We start from the raw sequence: 13,799 nt of genomic DNA, 5'->3' as shown, positions 1-13,799 counted from the left end.
CCCCTTTTTATGTCTAGTATGGTTTTGTTCATTTCCATCACCTGTTTGGATGTGTTTTCCTGTGTTTCTTTAAGGACTTCTACATGTTTGGTTCTGTTTTCCTGTTTTTCTTTAAGGACTTGTATCTCTTTAGCAGTATTCTCTTGTATTTCTTTAAGTGAGTTATTAAAGTCCTTCTTGATGTCCTCTACCATCATCATGAGATATGCTTTAAATCCGGGTCTAGCTGTTGGGGTCTAGCATTGTGTTGGGGTACCCAGGACTGGGTGAGGTGGTAGTGCTGCGTTCTGATGATGGTGAGTTGTTTTGGTTTCTGTTAGTAAGATTCTTACATTTGCTTTTTGCCATCTGGTAATCTCTGGAGTTAGTTGTTATAGTTGTCTGTTGTTAGCGATTGTTCCTCTCGTAATTCTGTTAGCCTCTATCAGCAGACCTGGGAGACTAGCTCTCTCCTGAGTTTCAGTGGTGAGAGCACTCTCTGCAGGCAAGCTCTCCTCTTGCAGGGAAGGTGCACAGATATCTGGCATTTGGACCTGCCTCCTGGCAGAAAATGAAGGCCTTCAACAGGGCTTGTCCCAGAAGTTGTGTTGCTTCGGCCTGTCCCAGAAGCTCTTAGCTTATGTAGTCCACACTCTCACCTGCTCAGACTAGTCTCCGAGGGATCCGGGAACCGTGATGGCTCCCCCAGGTGCTATGGCAAAGTCCTCCCGGGTGGGGCAGACACCTCTCTTCATGCAGGGAAGGCACCCAAAATGACCAGTTTTTGGTGCCTACCGGAAGGGACTTGTGACCCTGGTCAGGCTGGCTTTTCTGCTTCCCTAATGTTGTCTCAGGTCCTGAGCGATTGGAATGGAACAAAACTTGTGTTCCACTCATTCGTGGTCCTAAGATAGCATGGAGAGTCCTCTAGGGACCTTAGTGGTGTCCGCAGACTCTGTGCCCAGGTGACTGGTTGCTGGCACTGACCAGAAGGAATTTGTGACCCTGGTTAGGCTGGGTTTTCTGCTTCCTAATGCTGTCTCAGGTCCTGTGAGATTGGAATGGAACAGAAGTTGTGTTTCACTCACTGGTGGTTCTAAGATTGAGTGGAGAGTCCTCTAGAGACCTTGAAGGTGTCCGCTGACTCTGCTCCCAAGGTGACCCGGTGCTGGTGCTGACCGGAGGGGATTGTGCTTTCTATCCAAGTGATTCTTATATGTTGGTCTTATATGCTAACTTTTGTAGAATTTGTTTCTTAGTTGTGTTTTGATTTGGGATCTTTATGTTTATCAGCAAATATGTTGTATGTCTTGTCTCCTGATCTGATGACTCTCTGTTGCTTGATCACTTGGCCGAAATTTCAGTGATGCATCGCAGAGACTCTTCCTATGTTCTTATCCTTACAGAAGAAAGGTTCAATTCACTTTGACTATCAAGGATGATGTTGTAACCACTCTGGCAGGCAAGAGACAGTCTAAAGAAAGACACGTGTGCCCCTCCCTGTGGATCTTAGATTATTTAAACACAGATCTCAAATGATTATAACCTCCTCAGAACACCATGTAGTGAAGCAGAGACAGGTTGATGTCTTGGCTCTAGCAGAGGATGAAGTTACTTTCCACTGAAAGGGTTAATACAGCCCTGGCAGTTTATGGGAAAAATCTGCAGGACACTACTAAGTTGAGACAATGATGGAGAAGGGATGAGTGAGGTTGACTCATTCTGCTCACCACTTGTTTTCTGTTTGTGCAGAAAGCCCAAACACCACTTTGAAAATAGTTTTGGTTGTCTTGGACCCTTTTATTTGTCTCTATTCCCAGTGTAGCCCAAACAAATCTTTTTCCTGTGATTTCTAAACTTTTCCTTGATGTTGTCACCAACAGTGGTAGTTGTAGATATTGCACACATGGTCTCTGTTACACAGAATTAACCTCTTTCTAACTCTACTTTTCTTAATATCCTTTATCATGTGTATACTCAATATTTAAAAATGCCTTTTTTGTGTGTCAATTGAGATAGTTATATGGGTCTCCTGCCCTTTATTTATTAATAAATTAACAGGATATTTCCTGTTTATCATTTAACTATAAAAAATAGCAAAACCAGAGGTTTGGTGGAACATGTATATTATCCCAGAACTGGGCTGTGTGAGGTAAAAGGATGCTGTTTTTAAGGCCAGCCTGGGCTACATATTCTGACCTCATTTGAAATGTCTTCTAAAAACTGCATCAGAAAAGAAAATGAAGCAAAATTTGAGGTCATAAAATAAGTAATTAGATGACTTTTCTGGGTTTGACACAGGTACAGATAATATACTTTAAAAAGTAATGCCATATTTTAAGGTGTGCACAGTAATGAATCAATATTGAGAGATTTGACTATAAAACATATAATTAATAATTGCTTATAAATCATATGAAAAACATCTAATTCAAATATGGCCCTTTTTGGTAAAATAAGTAATTTATTTCCTATAAAATCTCTACATTTTTACTGTCACTAAACTTAATATCTCTTTTGACAGCCTCTAAATCATTCAATAAATTCCTAGGAAAAAATAAACATTTTCCCATTTCTCTTTACTTTTTAGCACTGGTTTTTAAACTGCTGCCTGCAAAAGTTCCTTCTTTACATTGCTAAACTTTATAATATCTTGCTCATGAGCAGTATGTCTTGATTTTCCTGGCCTCAATGGAACGTTTCAGCTGTCTTTCATACTTCAGCAGATAACATTTGAAAAGATGAAAAGATAATGCAGAATAGTCTTATGTATTTGCAGTGCGCTCTCTCTCTCTCTCTCTCTCTCTCTCTCTCTGTCTCTCTCACACACACACCATCATGATCATCATCATTATCATCATCCTCCTCCTTCTCCTCTTCCTCTTCCTCCTCTTCCTCCTCATCATCATAAGGCTAGTTTATTGTCTGGTTGTAGTTTACCTTTCAGGTTGTCAAAGACTCCCATACAAAAATCTTCTACATCATATGAATTACAAGTCATTTTCTCTTAAGGTTTTACTATTTTTGTTAACTATTAACATACACCCTAATTTATTTTATAAACCAACCTAATGGGGAGGTGTTGATGTATTCAGAGTACATATCCTTGCAAGGTAGTCATGCCTTACCTTTCAGTAAATATTTCCAAGGTATTTCATTCCAAAATTGCAAGCATATATGATAGGACAAAAATTAGCAACAATAAATTGTACAAACAATCCAAAGAAAGGAAAAAAGTTCCCAAAGTTAATACCATGAAAACAATCTGAAATGTAATATAATCAAAGAGAACATGCTTCTATACGTTGATTTTTTGCATAAATAAATATATAAATAAATAACAAATGTTAATAGAAAACTTTGAAATAATCATGTAGACAGTCTCCTCTCCAAGAGGTAGACCATCACTCTTCACTTTGCTAAATGAGGGTTGAGCCAAGCCACCTATTTCCAAAAAATATAGGAATTCAAAAAATATAATGAATCTGTACAAAAGAGGGAAATCTGGCAGATCCTCTTTGTCATTATTGATCAGGTTTAAAATCACCAGTGGTCTGTTGTGTTAATAGGGTCTACCCCACAGATGACTGTTCCTAGGATGAACAGCTCCTTCTTCTAAACTTAGTTGTGCATCTTCCCTTCCTACATGGAATCCCTAAAAACAAATGAGATGATCTGAACATGAGGGGACAGGTGTGTGTGGTTATGGTAACAGACAGCGCTCACAATCAGCACTCTTTGGTATTGATTGGTTGACCACCATTATGTGTCTATGGAACTGAAGTAGGAAAGAACTGTGTTGGTGGGTTTATGTCAATTTTATATAAACCTGACATATGGGAAAAGAGACTCTTAACTGAGAACATACCTGTATGAGATAACCATGCAGGCAAATTTGTAAGGTATTGTCTTGATTAATGATTAATGTTGGAGTCATTAATGATGTCCCTTATCAGGTGGTCTTGAGTGTATAAGAAAGTAGTCTTAGTAATCCATGGATTACAAGCTAGTAAGCAGTATTCCTCTATTACCTCTGCTTCAGTTCCTTCCTTCCAGTTCCTGCCTTGAGTCTCTGTCCTGTGATAGTGTGACTTGAGAATAGTGGATGAAATAAACCATTCCCTCCACAAATTGCTTTTGGTCATGGTGTTTTATCACAGCAATAAAAACCCTAAGACAGAGTTATATGTTACTCTTACTTTATCACCACAGAGAGGAAAACCCAGGATTCAGTGAAATTAATATAGAGTCTCTAAGGTTTCAGATTTAAGTCAATGCTCAGTCATATTACATCTCACCTACCCCGGGAAACATCAAGCCCCATGTCTACTCTACTACCCTGTTCATACACTAATCTGTCAGGCAGACTTGCACAAAATTTTCTACAGTCATTTAGTCAGGTATCAGGTGATGGAAACTTAACTGGGAACTTTAGAGATTGGGGAATATTTGGTACATATGACACTACTTTCTGTAGACCTAACTTGCCATTCTGTACCATCAGTCAAAGGAGGTATTTCTGGAAGAGAGATGATCAACTGAGTTCTGTCTCAGTTTCATGCTATCTTTATGAGTGATATTTAGAAACATTTGTTTCCTTATAGATAACCTCTTGTTTCACCCAGAGCACTTTGAAGGTTTTGTTCATTATTTTTGATTTTTAAAAATTTCTTTATATATGCTTGTATGCAGAAATACTGATATATAACCTTCATGAGGCTTCCTGAATTTTTTGATTTAAAGGTTCATCCTGTCAAACTGCAATTTCTTTTCAATTATTCTTTAAAGTAAACTCAATCATTTACAGGGAAAATGTGGATTTCATGTTTATAGGTCCATCCTACTAGAAAGAAAACTGTAAACACTTGAGAGATGAGAAATAGTCAATGTGACTTCTATTTAGACATTGTGTGTTCATGCTTTGAGAACAGAGAGTGGATTAGAGCATCTAACGGGGGAAGAACATGAGCTAAGCACCTGACGTATGTGTGTGAGGACATCATGAAGAAACCTACTGATTTGTCCTGAGAATACTGTAAATAAATATTGTTTTCAGATTAAATTCTCAAGAGCCTAGTCATCAATATTTGTAATTGTTTAAATTTTGCATTTCTTCAGTTTTAGTTATTGCCTTGGGGTTCTGTTCCCTTGATAAACAGCATAATCAAAAGTAGCTTTTGAGCTTTGGTATGAAAATAGCATCATAGATTATTCTTTGTCCCTTTTGCCAGAGAGAAGGGAAGTGACTCCTTTGGTAAAGAGAACTAATTTCCTTTGGATTTAACATTCTAGGTTTTTGTTAATGATAAGGGACAGTGTACTTTCTTTTGAAACTCAGCTGAAATTAGGATGTCATTTTCAGGGCCCAGGAGAAATGGATTGCTGGTCAAAGGCTGGGAGTGGGCATGGTACATGAGTTCTGCTGTCTAGATTCTGTTAGATCAGTTGAAGTTATCAGGAAAATGTGGAGCTGTCTGGAGTGTTGGTTCAAAACTGGGACTCAAGCTTGTAAGAATTTTATTCAGATGGTCTGGGTTACATTGGCCTTTAGTAAGTCCTGGACTTGCTAGTTTTGAAGGACCATTTGAAGCTGGTGTGTTTGGATCAGTTTACAGTCTTTGGTTGCTTGGAAATCTGCTAGAACAAATACAGACTAGGAACAAATGCTAAAGTTAAATATTTTATAGGAAAATTTAAACTCTTTATTAATGTTAAAACTCTGAACTTTTAAAGTTTTAGTATAACAGTAAAAGAAAAGGAAATCTGAAACATTTGAAAATGTTTTAATATATACCTTAGATAATTTTTTAGGCCTTTGCAACTTGCCTTTACATATTTTAAATTACCCTTTCAGACTCTCACCATTTACTCAGGCTTTTGTATCCTCAGATCTTTACAACTTGCATTTATATACATTAAATTACTTTCTTAGACACTCGTAATTTATTTACATTTTTATATCTTTAGACACTTATATATTTCATTTTTAATTATTTTCCTAGGCTCTCACAACCTTTAGAATTTCTCTTTTAATGTGAAGGCTGTTTGTAGGGTAAAGTGTATGAATCTGCTTTTTTTTTTTTGAAGGGACTCTTTCTTTATTAGACACTTGGTAGATGATACGTCGATCTACACTGTTAAAAACTGTTAAACAATTATTAATATATTGACCAGGACTAATGCCCTGACCCAGAGCTGAAAACCAGAAACAATAAGGAACGGGAGTGATAAACTGGTGGTATTTCTACAACATCAAGAAACACTAAACCCATAAAAGGAGGCTCCTGAATACTTCCAGGGTGAGACCAGGCCTTAGATTAATCCAGCTACCCCTTGCTGCATCTTTCAGGGAAATTAACCAGCAAGAGTCTGGAGGGAACATCCAACTGAATCCAGACAGACAGACAGACAGACCCAAATGGGAGAAGGTTGGAACATGGACAGGTCCTGTCCAGCTGGAGATAAGATGCAGCCAAGGCAGGCTGAGCAAAGAGGCTAGGAGCAATATTGCAGCAACACAGATGTGCAGTCCCAGAATCCTGCCCTGAGTGGCTGGTCAGGTGTCAGCTGGCAGTCTCCTGGTGGCATTCTTGACTCAAGCCTGGCTGAGTGCTCACACGTTGTATGTCCTCTTGGTGAGTTGGGGCTCCTCATCTACCAGCTTGTATTTGAGGTGTTCCTTGTAGGCTAGGATCTCTCCAGGCCTCTTGGTGATTGTCTGCTATTCACAGACCCAAATCTCCTGTGCAACCTACTGGATGAGTCTGAAACCCCTCAAACACATGGGTAGCATCTGCCAGAGCATTAATGGTCACCATGCCCAGATAATTTGTAAGCTTGTCCAGAAAGAGCATGTAAAGGTTTTGCCAGGTCAGCCAGGAGAGACACACTTAGCACTTTTGCCCATCTTACAGGTTCTGGATTGATTTCACCTACTGTTCCCAGGGAGGCCATATCTCCCAATGATCTTCCTCATCTCTTTCTCTTTGATATCTAAGTAGCCCTTCATCATGTACTCTAATGGTGAAAGGTCCAGGCCCAGCTGCTGCTGTAAATACTGATAGAAACACCATATTTTGACATGAGAATGCATCCAGATCATTCCATCTGTGGGCAGAAGATCTTCAGTTAGCAGATTCAACAGAGTGGACTTCTTTGTACTGCTGGGTTGTACCTGAACCACTCATGTGTTAAGGTCAATGCCAAATTTTAAATTATTGTAGATGCAAGTCCTGTCTTTTGCATATTTGAAGCTCACCTTCTGCATCATAATGACAGGTGGTGGGATCTTACCACATGGTGAGTATAAAATTGACAACATCTTGTCACTCACAATCCTTTCTGTCAGTCCTACTCCCATCATTTTCTGTAGTGTTTTCTCATTGCTTTGAGCCTGCCTGACTAGCTTGGCACTGCCTTAGCCAAACCTGGCAATGTAGTTCTTCATGTGTAGTATCTGGTCCTGTTCCCAGTGAAACCTCTCCATCTGGTTGTGTTCCAGCTCCAGCGGTGTCTTTTCATACTGATCTTAATTACTGTGCAATACTACAGTTCTTGTTGTGGATTTAGATGATATTGGTACAGACCTCATTCAGGAAGTCTTTTGAATGGGACAAAAGGACTAGGATGCACCTGAAAGTCTCCAGCCACATACAAGTGTGCATGTCCAGGTGGTTGGTAATCTTGTCCAGATGCAGCATAAAGGACTGAATAAAGGGGGAGAGATAATAATAAAGCAACTCTCATCTGCAAGCCACCACATTGTCTTTCAGATTCTTGCGCTGCATGGTAGGTATGAAACCCAGTTGGTAATAAGATGCTTGAGGCCCTCATCTTGGTGTTGTCAGTGTCCAGCTCTTCTGGATGTTGATAGAGTGCTATGAAGTTTTTAAGCTCTATATCCTCAGGGGCAAACTGCTTAGCCTCTCTCTTCAGCATTGTTCACTCTGTGTCCACCTCCATCATACACTACAAGGATGATTTTTAGTTAGGATTCATCTCATGGATCAGATGGTATGTGCCCATGTGCTCAGGCATGAGCACTTCAAGTTTCCCAATACCATACAGCAGCATGGACTTTCCAATTCCATCTAATCTAATGAGGCTATGATGCTGGCCTGAGTTTAATTGTAGCTTGTTTTCACTGAGCAGCTCTTGACCATGAAAGCTGAGTGAGAGGTTGATAATGTGGATGTCAGTACTGTTGGGGTGTGAGGCCAGGATGCCCATGACAGATCGAGCAGCAGCTTTCTTCATCTCAAATCCTCTAGCTCCTTGGTCACCAAGTCCAGTTCTCTATTGCCTGTGGTCTCTCTGCCATTGGTCTCCTTATTTTTTCTCCTCTGCCACCTGAGGTTTTATGACAGCATCACCATTTTCTTCATGTTTCCTACTGGGCTGCAATGGAGCTTTGGCAGTTTCCTTCTTCTTGGCTCCCTTCTTCCTGGCCAGGTCAGAGGGCATGGTGATGAAACACAGTGGTAGTTACTCTTCTTTAAGACGTGGGGCCTCTCCCCTTGGCCTCTTGAGCCTACCTTTTAAACTGGAGACACAATAGCTATAGACAAAGAAAACCTCATTAAATCTGATTTTTTTAAACACATGGAATAGACTGACCAGGCAGCTGCATCTGTGCTTGCTGTTGTCAAACTAATAAAGTAGGAGCTAGCCATTATCTCTATCAGAAATCTGAGAAGGACAAATTTGGAGAAGAATAAAAAACCAAAAGGCCTCTGTAACCATTAAAATGACAGAGACTTACCTAGATGGTAACCCTAGCTTCCTACACAGTGGTCTTTGGGCAGAAGTCATTGGTCTTTGACACAGGAGAGCATTAAAATCTTTTTTTTTTTTTTTTTGTCACCCAAGGCTTTATTAGCTTTAGCTGCCAGACCCAGAAGATCTGAGGGACTTCCTGTGGATGAAGAACTTGAAAGACTGGCCTATATTGATAAGGCAAAGAGGGGCAGACAATTCTCCAGTGTCCTACTCATCCATATTTGGGCAGGGTCCTTATGTTTACATTTAAGTTTACATTTTGTCAAGACTTTGAATATCCACAATATTGAATGGGGGACATTTTTTCTTTTTTTCTAAATAAGAATTGAAAAATGTGGAAGAAGTCAAAGAGCAATACTTTTTTCATCCTAATTTTATATAAATCCCTTTTGATTAAAAGTTTAAATGACATGAGATATAGCAATAACAAATTAATTTACCATTTGTTTAAGAAAAATCTCATTAGGGGATGTTAGTCAATAATGGAACTTTGCCCTGTGTATATATAACAGTTCTCCCCTTGATGCATAAGTGAACTCACCCCCTGCCCCTGGCCTTTTCCTTCCATTTTAGCTTGTATACCATAGTTTTGTTTTGTTTTGTTTTGTTTTGATAAAACCTTCAGGCTTCATGGAATTCAGGCCAAAGCAGCTGAGAGGGGAAACTGGATACTTAGGTAATGTTAAATGACCTTGGCTATCTTCTTCTATTTGAAGAACTATTAACATTTAACAATTCTAGCTCATATTGTTTTAGACTGGCAGATCTGGAGTGATTACTGAGAGACTTGAAATAGAGTGTTTTATTTCATAACCAGTTTGTGCATGTCTACAGATATAGGCAGACAACCTGAAAAGCTTAGTTTTTTTGTTTTTTATTTTTAATAAAGTCAGTCGTTTGAAGGATAATGTAAGAATTTGTAACCTAGAGCATTTGTAACCTAGAGGCCATTTAACAGAAACCTTTAAAAACAGACAGACACCTACAGGAATTCAGGAAATGTTAGAATCAGGTTGTTTCTGTTTTATTTGCAGATTTTAAAACTGTTTAATAAACTTACAAATATTGAGGTAGAGAAACTTTATGTTTTAGCTGTCTTAATGCACAAAGTGGCTTTTCGGCAGGGGTTGCTTTGTTTTCTCTTTGTCTCACAGTCAGATGGCTTTCTGACACAAGACAGAGATTTTAGCAGAAAATTTTAAACAGCCATTCTTGGGTCTGAAGGAGGGACTCATATCCCAGCTCCAAAGTCATCTTTATTATGATTATGATTATTGTTATTATTATAAAATACAAGTTTTTCTTTTTTTAATCAAACATTTTTTATTAGATATTTTCTTCATTTACCTTTCAAATGCTATTCCAAAGCCCCCTATACCCTCTCCCCACCCTGCTCCCCAACCCACCCACTCCTGCTTCCTGGCCCTGGCATTCCCCTGTACTGGGACATATGATCTTCGAAATACCAATGGCCTCTCCTCCCATTGATAGCTGACTAGGCCATCCTTTGCTACAGATGCAACTAGAGACGCAGCTCTGGGGGGTACTGGTTAGTTCATATTGTTGTTCCTCCTATAGGGTTGCAGGCTCCTTTAAAAGCTTCTTGGATACTTTCTCTAGCTATGTCATGAGAGAGCTATGTCAGGGTCCTGTCAGCAAAATCTTTCTGACATATGCAATAGTGTCTGGGTTTGGTGGTTATATATGAGATGGATCCCTGGGTGGGGCAGTCTCTGGATGGTCTTTCCTTCTGTCTTAGCTCCGGACTTTGTCTCTGTAACTCCTTCCATGGGTATTTTGTTCACCATTCTAAGAAGGAACAAAATATCCACACTTTGGTCTTCCTTCTTCTTGAGTTTCATGTATTTTGCAAATTATATCTTGGGTATTCTAAGTTTCTGGGCTAATATCTGCTTATCAGTGAGTGCATACTATGTGTGTTCTTTTGTGATTGGATGATAACTTCCAGATGCATCCATTTGCCTAAGAATTTCATGAATTCATTGTTTTTAATTTCTGAGTAGTACTCCATTGTGTAAATATACCACATTTTCTGTATCCATTCCTCTGCTGAGGGACATATGGGTTCTTTCCAGATCCTGGCTATTATAAATAAGGCTGCTATGAACATAGTGGATCATGTGTCCTTATTACAAGTTGGAACATCTGTGTATATGCCCAGGAGAGGTATTGCTGGGTCTTCTGGTATACTTTCTGGAGATAAAGCAAGCAGGAAAAATGACATCCTTTAGAAGCAGAATGATGGGAAAAGATCCCAAATGGAAGGATGTAGAGAAATGCCTGATATTCCAGGGTCTAGTAAGCTTCAGTGAGGTATGAAAATAAAGCAAGCCCGGGGGAGAGCAAGTGTAGAAGCAGTCAGAAGGAGTAGTATGCCTTGAGAAACCCCTGAAAATGTTACAGCATGCAGCTCAGGGGTGATTTACTGTGCTCTCAGCCTGAATCTAACCTCTGCAACAAAATATGGAAGCATAAATATAACAGACAACATAGAACAATAGAAAGGGACCATACAAGAGCATAATCAGGGAAGACCAGATTCACTAGGACATGTGGTGGCCACTTTCATTCATACACCAAATCCAGATGTATAATGGGTATTAACTTTGTCCCTGAACCTGGGTCTACAATTGTTTCTCTTATTACATTTGTCTCTCCAAATGTCGAGACTCCAAAACAAAACACAACATCTCACAATCAGTCCAGGCTTCAGAAGCACATATGTTTTTGCTTTCAATTTATGAATTTTGGGCAATTGTAGTCTATGTTTTGGGGACTCAAGTCCACCTTGGACTTGCTCTCTCTGGCAACTATCCTGGGGAAATAGTCTGGGGTCTCAACTGTAATTAAAAGATTTATTGAATAGCTGCTAACAGGAAAACAACCTAAAAATAAAAGCACAACCTCAAATGTGAGGAAAGAGTATGGGAAAGTTTTTTATTTTAAGGTAAAAAACACAGGTAAACCTTAAGTCTGAACATAAACAAGCAATAATTGTCTATGCTGTGAGTGTAAGTGGATAAGGCAACTGAAAACAATATTTGGATCTCTGCATAAAAAAATGTTACAGAAACAAAAGTGGCAGTTTAGTCATATCATAAGATGTAGAAGGTCATGTTGTACATTTCTGTATTGGGGAATCTGAGTAAAGTCAGCTGAAAACTTATTCAGGGACTGGAGTCAGATACATATGTCTAGTGGGTAATAACATGCATGTCCAGCATAAACTAGAGTTTCTTTAGCAATCACAACCACATGTCAATGTCTTTAATGTGTGTAGAATTCATATACAGTGTATATTCTTTCCAGGTCTTTATTGTTTGGTACCATGTAATACCAAGCTCTTGGTATGTTCAGTGAATTTGCTTTTGTCCCTGGTCATGTCTGCTTTGTGAGAGACCTTTCAGATAATGGATGCTTCCTGGCATTCTTCTAAACTTGCTCGTTGGTTTAGAACAGCCTCTTGCACATAGTGAGTGCTTTGCAAATAAATAGTGGAGTCAGTGAACATGAATGAACAGTAGAAGAGACACGAATGCAAGAGATGTTTGTGGGTCCTTATAAGCATAAAATCTATCATGTGGAACAATAAAATTCTAATTGAGTGTGAGTGCATGTCCTCTTGTATTTCCCTATGAGTGATACAGCAAGCTAAACTATGTGTTACTAATGGTGTGATGGTGGGAAAATGAGCATTCCTGCCCACTTCCTAGAGCCTGTTCCATTCATCAGTTACCTAGCAACAACTACGTGTAAAGAAAAAAAAATCTATTTTCCTAAGCAACATATTGTTATGATACATTAGCATGGCAAGACAAAGCCATTTTGGTGTATATAGCATTAGATCATATAGATCTGATATGAAAAGAAATTTATTATTTCTCAGGAGACACTGCAGATTTTAGCAATATGGACATCCCAGGTAATCAGGACAGAAGGGCAGAGACCAGCATAGCTAAATACTAACAATGCTTTCATGTTTGGTATTGTGAAATGATTTGTTTCTGTGGAAACTATATATAAGAAGAAAATGAAATCTGTCCAATAAAAGAAAAGGAAACGTGTCATGAGTGTGAGAACCTTCTGTGTAGCTCTGATTTCTGGCCTAGAATTGTTTGCAGACATGGACCTGTGAAGATAGAGGACATGGACATGATGTTTGTATAGATGGAGAGCCATTGACACATTGATGGTAGCATATAGCAATACCCTGTAAACATCCCAAATATAGACCTAGTCATGGTACTGCCTGCTGTGATATAGTACAGCAAATTGGAGCTTATGAGGGAATCAAAGATCCAAAAGAGGAAGAGAAAGGCAAGAACATGCCATGCTGTCTGTGGATTGAGCTTTCTCCACAGTGTGGTCCTGGGACTGATGGTGACAGCCTGGACCACGCTGAGGAGACAGGTGGTGTAGATGGAGAGGCCACGGGCAACCCTTTCTAAGATAAATTATAGTTTTACAACCAACATCACCTAGGAAGTTTCTGATGTAAAAAATTGTGGCTATGTTTCTGACCCCTATACAGTAAATAATGATTGTGTTTACAAAAGCCAAGTGGATGAAAATTACATGTATATTTTTGTTCTCAGAACCCATGATAAAAGTATATACATGTTTCACAAATAATATGATATTTCCTAAAACCCCAAATCCAGTAATTGAAATGAAAATTATTCTCTGGATGAGATCACTCCAAATTATCTTCATGGCTAAAAGTAGGAAAAACCTGAGAAGCCTAAGGAAGTAAACAGGACATAGTTAATGCCTGTGTGTTTTCTGTTTTCTTTAATGAAATGTAGAGTATATTATGTAAATACAGAATTCTTTGCTGCGGATGCCTAATTTTGTTCTTGGACCTTCTGTTCTTGGTTCCACTCACATGGAAATGATGATGATGATGATGACAATTGGATACGAGCACCAAACTGATGCCTCTCAGCCTTCACAGAACGCAGTTCTTTATGTCCTCCATCACTAAATTTTTTCTATGAGAAATTCAAACAATTAACTCCATC

General features: G+C 39.0%; 2 pseudogenes; both read right to left on the bottom strand.

Moving 5' to 3' along the window:
• Positions 1-6,592: 6,592 nt before the first annotated feature.
• Positions 6,593-8,442, bottom strand: LOC110308468 (annotated as a pseudogene).
• A 4,218-nt stretch (positions 8,443-12,660) lies between these two features.
• LOC110308602 lies at positions 12,661-13,540 on the bottom strand (annotated as a pseudogene).
• Between the last annotated feature and the right edge of the window lie 259 nt (positions 13,541-13,799).

Source organism: Mus caroli, chromosome 13 (genome assembly GCF_900094665.2).
Source record: "Mus caroli chromosome 13, CAROLI_EIJ_v1.1, whole genome shotgun sequence".
Lineage (NCBI taxonomy): Eukaryota > Metazoa > Chordata > Mammalia > Rodentia > Muridae > Mus > Mus caroli.
Note: the sequence above shows the minus strand (reverse complement) of the source record. Positions and strands in the feature narration are given on the sequence as shown.